Source organism: Papaver somniferum, chromosome 8 (assembly GCF_003573695.1).
Source record: "Papaver somniferum cultivar HN1 chromosome 8, ASM357369v1, whole genome shotgun sequence".
Lineage (NCBI taxonomy): Eukaryota > Viridiplantae > Streptophyta > Magnoliopsida > Ranunculales > Papaveraceae > Papaver > Papaver somniferum.
Window position 1 is genome coordinate 57,929,291 of NC_039365.1, and position 6,253 is coordinate 57,935,543.

The window sequence follows — 6,253 nt, forward strand, 5'->3', positions numbered from 1 at the left end:
TTGCTATTTTTCTTGTAAAATTATGTATTTTATGCTCGTTTTGATTTTTATAGGTACTTGGAGTCACACGAAGGAAAAGAAGAAGACATCATCCTAAATTGATCCGAAAGGGCAAAAAGATCATTTCACAAGCCAACAATATTGGGAGCTAAGCCAAGGTTAAAGGGCAACTCTCTTTTGACAGAATGTTAAAGATAGCCAGCTGAGGTTAAGGGGTGACCATCTGTTATAGAGCACCCAGTTTGGGGTGGTTCCTGGTGGGTGTCTAAATCCTACCCTATTATAACCTAAACCCTAAATCGAGAAACATTCGTTCTCTCCCCAATCATTTCAGACCTGAAATTGAGAAAAGCAGCAGCGCTGCTGTTTTTGTTTACGTGATATGATATTCAAGAAATAGAGAGAAGATTTGAAGACAGGGAGAAGATGATGAATCGAACTTCAGTTTGGATGATTTATCAAAAGAAGAAGGAGAAATTAACAAGAAACCTGCTGAAAATGATGAAGTATCGATCTATGAAGGAGTATGATAAAATGAAGAATTAGGTCGCGGATATGAAGAATCAAACGATGGGTTAATGGCAGAAATTGAACCTAGGGAGATGTTGTTATTGTGCGGCTGTAATGGAATCAGAGATGGGTTAGATGGAGGAAGAAGATATGGTGCTGTGGTTTTTCCGGGGACAAGAAGAATGAAGTTGCTGGTGGATTCGAGAATTACTGGGTTAGTTACTTTTGTTGGTGGTAAACAGAAGAATGATGAATCGAGATGATGATGGTTGAAATTGATTTGGGTTTGAACACAGAGCAGACGGGGTTTGAATTGATTTCTGTTTAATCGAGAAAAGAGATGGAGGTGCTGATTAGGTTTTGCTGTGATGGAGAAATTGAACAGAGAAATGGGTTGGTGACGAATTGATTTTTTTTATTGTTGTTGATTTACCGGCAGAGAATTAGGAAGAGCCGGTGATGATGTGAAGCCCTATTGTTGAATGAAGTGAAGCATGGAACAACGACTTGAAATAAATAGATGTATGTGTTAGGAATGATAGAGGGAGAAGAATTTGGCCTGAGAAATGCTCAATAAACAGCCGAAACTTGGTCGGATATTTTTCCTAATGAGTCAACTCGTACTGGCGATGATTTGATTCTTGGGTGAGCCTGATGACCGATCCATCCATAATTCAGCTGAATAAGACCCAGTCAGTCGAGTTAGGTTAGCTGACCAGGGAGCTGACTTAGTGACTGAAGCTTGAATTTTGACTCATCTGGCTAACAAAGACCGTTACCTATAAGGCTGCACAAGAACCAGTCACTTGGCCCTGTACCGGACTAGAACCGGAAAAATCGGACCGGAACCGGTGTAGGCGGTACAGGGACTGAATATGAGAACCGGTATAGGACTGGATACAGGGAACGGTTCTTGGAGAAGTACCGGTCTGTACCGGCTTGAAAGTCCCGGTTAATAAGAGTCGTTGATTATAATTTATGGATTGATCTTAACCATCCATTTTAGGCTAGGTTTATAAGAAAATTTCCGATCTGCTTCTCATTTTTATTTTTATTTTCACTTTCAGTTTTAGTTCTTCTTCACTACGAAGAAGAATCTCACGATTCTCACCATCGCCTTCTTCCCTTCTACTGAAGAGTCTCACCATCCTTCTTTACTTCTTATTTCTACATCTTATTTTGTTCTTCTTCTCTGTTCACCTCTTCTTCTACGTTCTTCTTCTTCATCTGGTTTAGGGTTCTTATGTTTTTCATCTGCTACTGCTAGCTACTAAGGTAAATCGATTGCATCTTCTCAATGCTCTTACGATTATACAATATGGGTTATGTTTAATTTTGTCTAATTGCATGTTTGATTAGGGTTTTTTTCGATTTGGTCTGTCATTGAGATGGGTATGAGATTTGTTGATTTAGGGTCTTTTTCTTTAGTCGTTCAACAACATCAACACTACCACTAATTGCATGTTTAATTATGTTTGATTTCAGAAACTAATTGCAAGTAATTGTGTTCCATTGAAATATTGATTTGGTGAAGACGTGACAGCAACCGGTGGAAACAAATTAATTGGAAAGTGTAAATGGGTCTGGTAGAGTTTGAGCTGGAGAACTTGAATTGGTGATGGTCTGTTAGTTGCTGATACAAGTAACTGGTGGTAGTATACTGCTCGAATTACAGAAGAAGAGGGTTGGGTTTGAGCTGAACTTGAAGAAGAGAACATGAAGAAGGTTGCTGTTGAAGGAGGGATTAAATAGGCACTGGTGGTTGGTTTCTATTGCAGTGATGGAGATTTAAACGGTTTGTGAATGTATGCTTTACAAGGAAAGACCATGAGGCAGTGAATGAAAGAATGAAGTTGAAGTGTAATGAGTTGTAGGTAATGGTGTTGATGCTGTGTTGTTAATGGAGGACATCAAGATAATAACTGGTGGTATTGGCTGTGAGTTATTGAAGCAACAGAGGTGAATGGGTCAGATGCAACTGTTGTGCAGGCAATAAGTTACAGAAGGAGTTGGAGGTAATGGTGAACTTGACTTGCATATGGTGCTGATTTTGGTATTTAGAGAATGGTGTTGGTGGATGGATTGTTAGAGCAGGTAGAATGAGTGGGTTGGTGCAGCGAAGCAGCTGCAGCTATTGCTTGAACTGGTTATTACGATTTGAATTGATTTTGACTTAGTTTTAGGCGAGAAAAACCATGGAGAAGATTGATGTTTCTTCCATTGGTTTGTATAATTGAATGAATGCTTGTTAACTGATACCCAGAACTATGGAATTACAAAAAAATTTGGTTAGCTGCAATTTTAATTACATAATTATAATTGTAATAGGTAAAAACCCGGTACCGGTCTTACAGGTACAGGTACCGGTCCTCAAAATGAGGTACAGGTACCGGTCCTCAAAATGAGGTACCGGTCAACACCAGGTACAGGGACCGGTTCCAACATAAAACCGGGTCGTACCTGCTCATGTGCAGCCTTAGTTACCTATAACGGCACCTGAACAAAATATTCCATTATCGGAGGAGTATTTTCTGGTAACGTTTTCGACCGGATTCCGGTGGAACCAGTGATTCCGGCAACCAAAAATTACAGACTTTTATGGAACTTTTTTTCATGGGTTTGAAGACTTGGAACTGGATGAAGAATTGGGCTCGAATTTGGAAGAGAAGTGGAGGAATTTTACAAAGACAAGGACTTGGAAATTGAAGGGGAAAGGGATCCTAATTCTAAGAAGATTGCAAGAAAATTGAATCCTATAAATAGAGAAGTTATGTACTTTTCTCTGCACACCTTTACACCTTTAGACACCTCTACACACCTCCACACACCTTTACACACGCAACACTTTGGTTTTTGCTCTGTTTATTTTCTTTATTCTTTGTGAACTCCATGTATGGCTAATTTTATTATTGATTGAATATGAATTCCTAGTTCTTAACATGATTTGAGTTTTGTTTTAATTCTACTTTGAAGTTTTCACAGGATTATTGTTTTTTTTTACTAATATGAATGTTTATGATTGTTTGATAGGTTGTTTAGAGTGCACGCTAAATCGATTTATTAACTCAATCTAAAGCTAGTGAAGTTAGGGGATAAGTAATCGTTTCTTGACTCTTTACATATGGAGCAATTATGCGTGAAAACACGCTAGAAAGTGGACCGAGAGAACCGAGTCAACTGAAAAAGTGGGAGTCTAACAACCTCACCCAATATTTCGCTTAGCAATCTGTATGGACTAACTCCAATATACTTTTAAGATAATCAACTAGACAGTCAGACTTAATCTTAATAAAAAGTATATCAAAGAGTTATATATCAATTTTTCGATTCAATCCTCACTCAAACAAATAGAAATTTGCGAGCCTGATTGAATACAAGAGAAATAACTTGAACGGTACAAAAGACCAATGTTCAAGGATCAATCAATTTCAATCAACAACCAAAGGTTGGATTTACCAATTGATCGATTCAACATACAACCTGTGATATTTCAATTATATAACAAAATATAATGCGAAAAGAAATAACACAGACACCAGGAGTTTTGTTAATAAGGAAACCGCAAATGCAGAAAAACCCCGGGACCTAGTCCAGATTGAACACACACTGTATTAAGCCGCTACAGACACTAGACTACTACAAACTAACTTCGGTCTGGACTGTAGTTGAACCCCAATTAATCTCACACTGATCCAAGGTACAATTGTGTTCCTTACGTATCGGATCCTAGCAGGATACTACGCACTTGATTCCCTTAGCTGATCTCACCCATAACTAAGAGTTGCTACGACCCAAAGTCGAAGACTTTAATAAACAAATCTGTATCACAAAGAAAAGTCTATAGGAATAGATAAATGTGTCTCCCACAGAAATACCTACGATTTTTGTTCCGTCTTTTAATAAATCAAGGTGAACAAGAACCAATTGATATACCGGACTTATATTCTCGAAGAACATCCTAGAAATATCAATCACCTCACAATAATCTTAATCGACTAGCGAAACAAAATATTGTGGAATCACAGACGATGAGACGAAGGTGTTTGTGACTACTTTTCTATCTTGCCTATCGGAGATATAAATCTCAAGCCAATCTTACTATTGTACTCAATCACGATAGAAACAACAAGATCAGATCACGTAACTACAAAAAAAATAGTTGGGTCTGGCTTCACAATCCCAATGAAGTCTTCAAGTCGTTAACCTACAGGGTCCCGAGAAAAACCTAAGGTTAAAGGAGAATCGCCTCTAGTTTATACAACTAGTATCACACATGAGGTGTGGGGATTAGGTTTCCCAGTTGCTAGAGTTCTCCTTTATATAGTCTCGAAATCAGGGTTTGCAATTTAAGTTACCTTGGTAACAAAGCATTCAATATTCACCGTTAGATGAAAACCTGATTAGATTCAAGATAATATCTTTCAACCGTTAGATCGAACTTAGCTTTTTATACACAAATTAAATGTAACTTCATTTAGGTTTAAGTAACCATACCTAAACGTGTAAACTTAGTTGGTTCAACAATAGTTAACCAATGGTTAGTCATATGAGCACTTTCGTATCAACCTTATTCATCTTGACCATAACTAGTTCAAATGACTCAAAAGAACTAGTTAGAGAGTTGTTCAATTGCTTAAATCTCATAGAAGTATACAAGACAAAATCGAAGAAAAAACGATTTTGATTCACTCGAATCGATTCATGAACATTATAGCCACGGTTTGCAAAGATTGCATTCCTTGATTTATAAATGTCTTAGTTCACGAATAAACTGTTTTTAGAAAATAATCCACTTAAGTACGCATACTGGTACGCATACTTAAGTACCCGGATTGAGCTTGTTTTTAGTTCACAAACTCCAGCAGAAATTCATGGGATGTGAACTTCCGACAGTACGCGTATAGGTACGCGAACTTAGCTCCGGACATCCTAAACCAGTAAAGTATGCATACTTTGGTTCAAGGATTTTGGACTTACACAAGTATGAGTTCACGTACAATGTTTATATCCGTTCATGGTTATATATTCTAAACTCTCATTTCAATCATTGAAACATTCTTAGAGGATGTTATATAGTTGTTATTCACAAACTATTTTTCATCAAAGCAATTTTCAAGAGATTGAAATAATCAACATGACTTTCGTCGCGAGTAAAGATGAACTTGACCAAAGCGAAAGCTTACCAACACATATTTCGAGAAATATATAAGCGAGATAAACTCGGCTCGAAATAAAAAATGTGTATAATCGAAGTCTATATAACAATACGACTTTTGTCTCAAGATAGAAGATAGAGTAGATAGACTTTTGAGTGATAGATAAGTTCAAGTCTCCACATACCTTTTTGTCGATGAAGATCCACTAGTTCCTTGAGTAGTTCTTCGTCTTTGCATGATGAACGTCGTGGAGTCTAGAGCTCAACTACACTTACTATCCTAGTCCGAGACTTAGCTATAAGTAGACTAGAAATCAAGACTTATAGTTTTGGCAACTAAACTTGACAAACAAGCTTGAGATAACGATGCTTGCGAGTTCGACCGAGCAATGCTCTAACATTAACTACTAGTATCAAACCTAAATTCATAAATCTTAATGCATTCAATTGAATTACATCTTGTAAGCGAACCTCAAGGTGGTTCTTTGGAATAGAATCTGATAACTAAGTGAACCTGTTATTCAGTGTAATAAGGAATTTTGAGGTTAGCTACGAACTTGTTAACCTACGGTTGATGATAATTTGTGA

At 37.4% G+C, this 6,253-nt stretch overlaps 1 long non-coding RNA gene across 1 annotated transcript; it reads left to right on the top strand.

Annotated features, from left to right (window-relative positions):
- The first annotated feature begins 315 nt into the window (after positions 1–315).
- Positions 316–2,809, top strand: LOC113301248. The gene is made up of 2 exons (XR_003336138.1): positions 316–1,785; positions 1,996–2,809. It is a non-coding gene; the product is annotated as an uncharacterized LOC113301248 (long non-coding RNA).
- Positions 2,810–6,253: the final 3,444 nt, after the last annotated feature.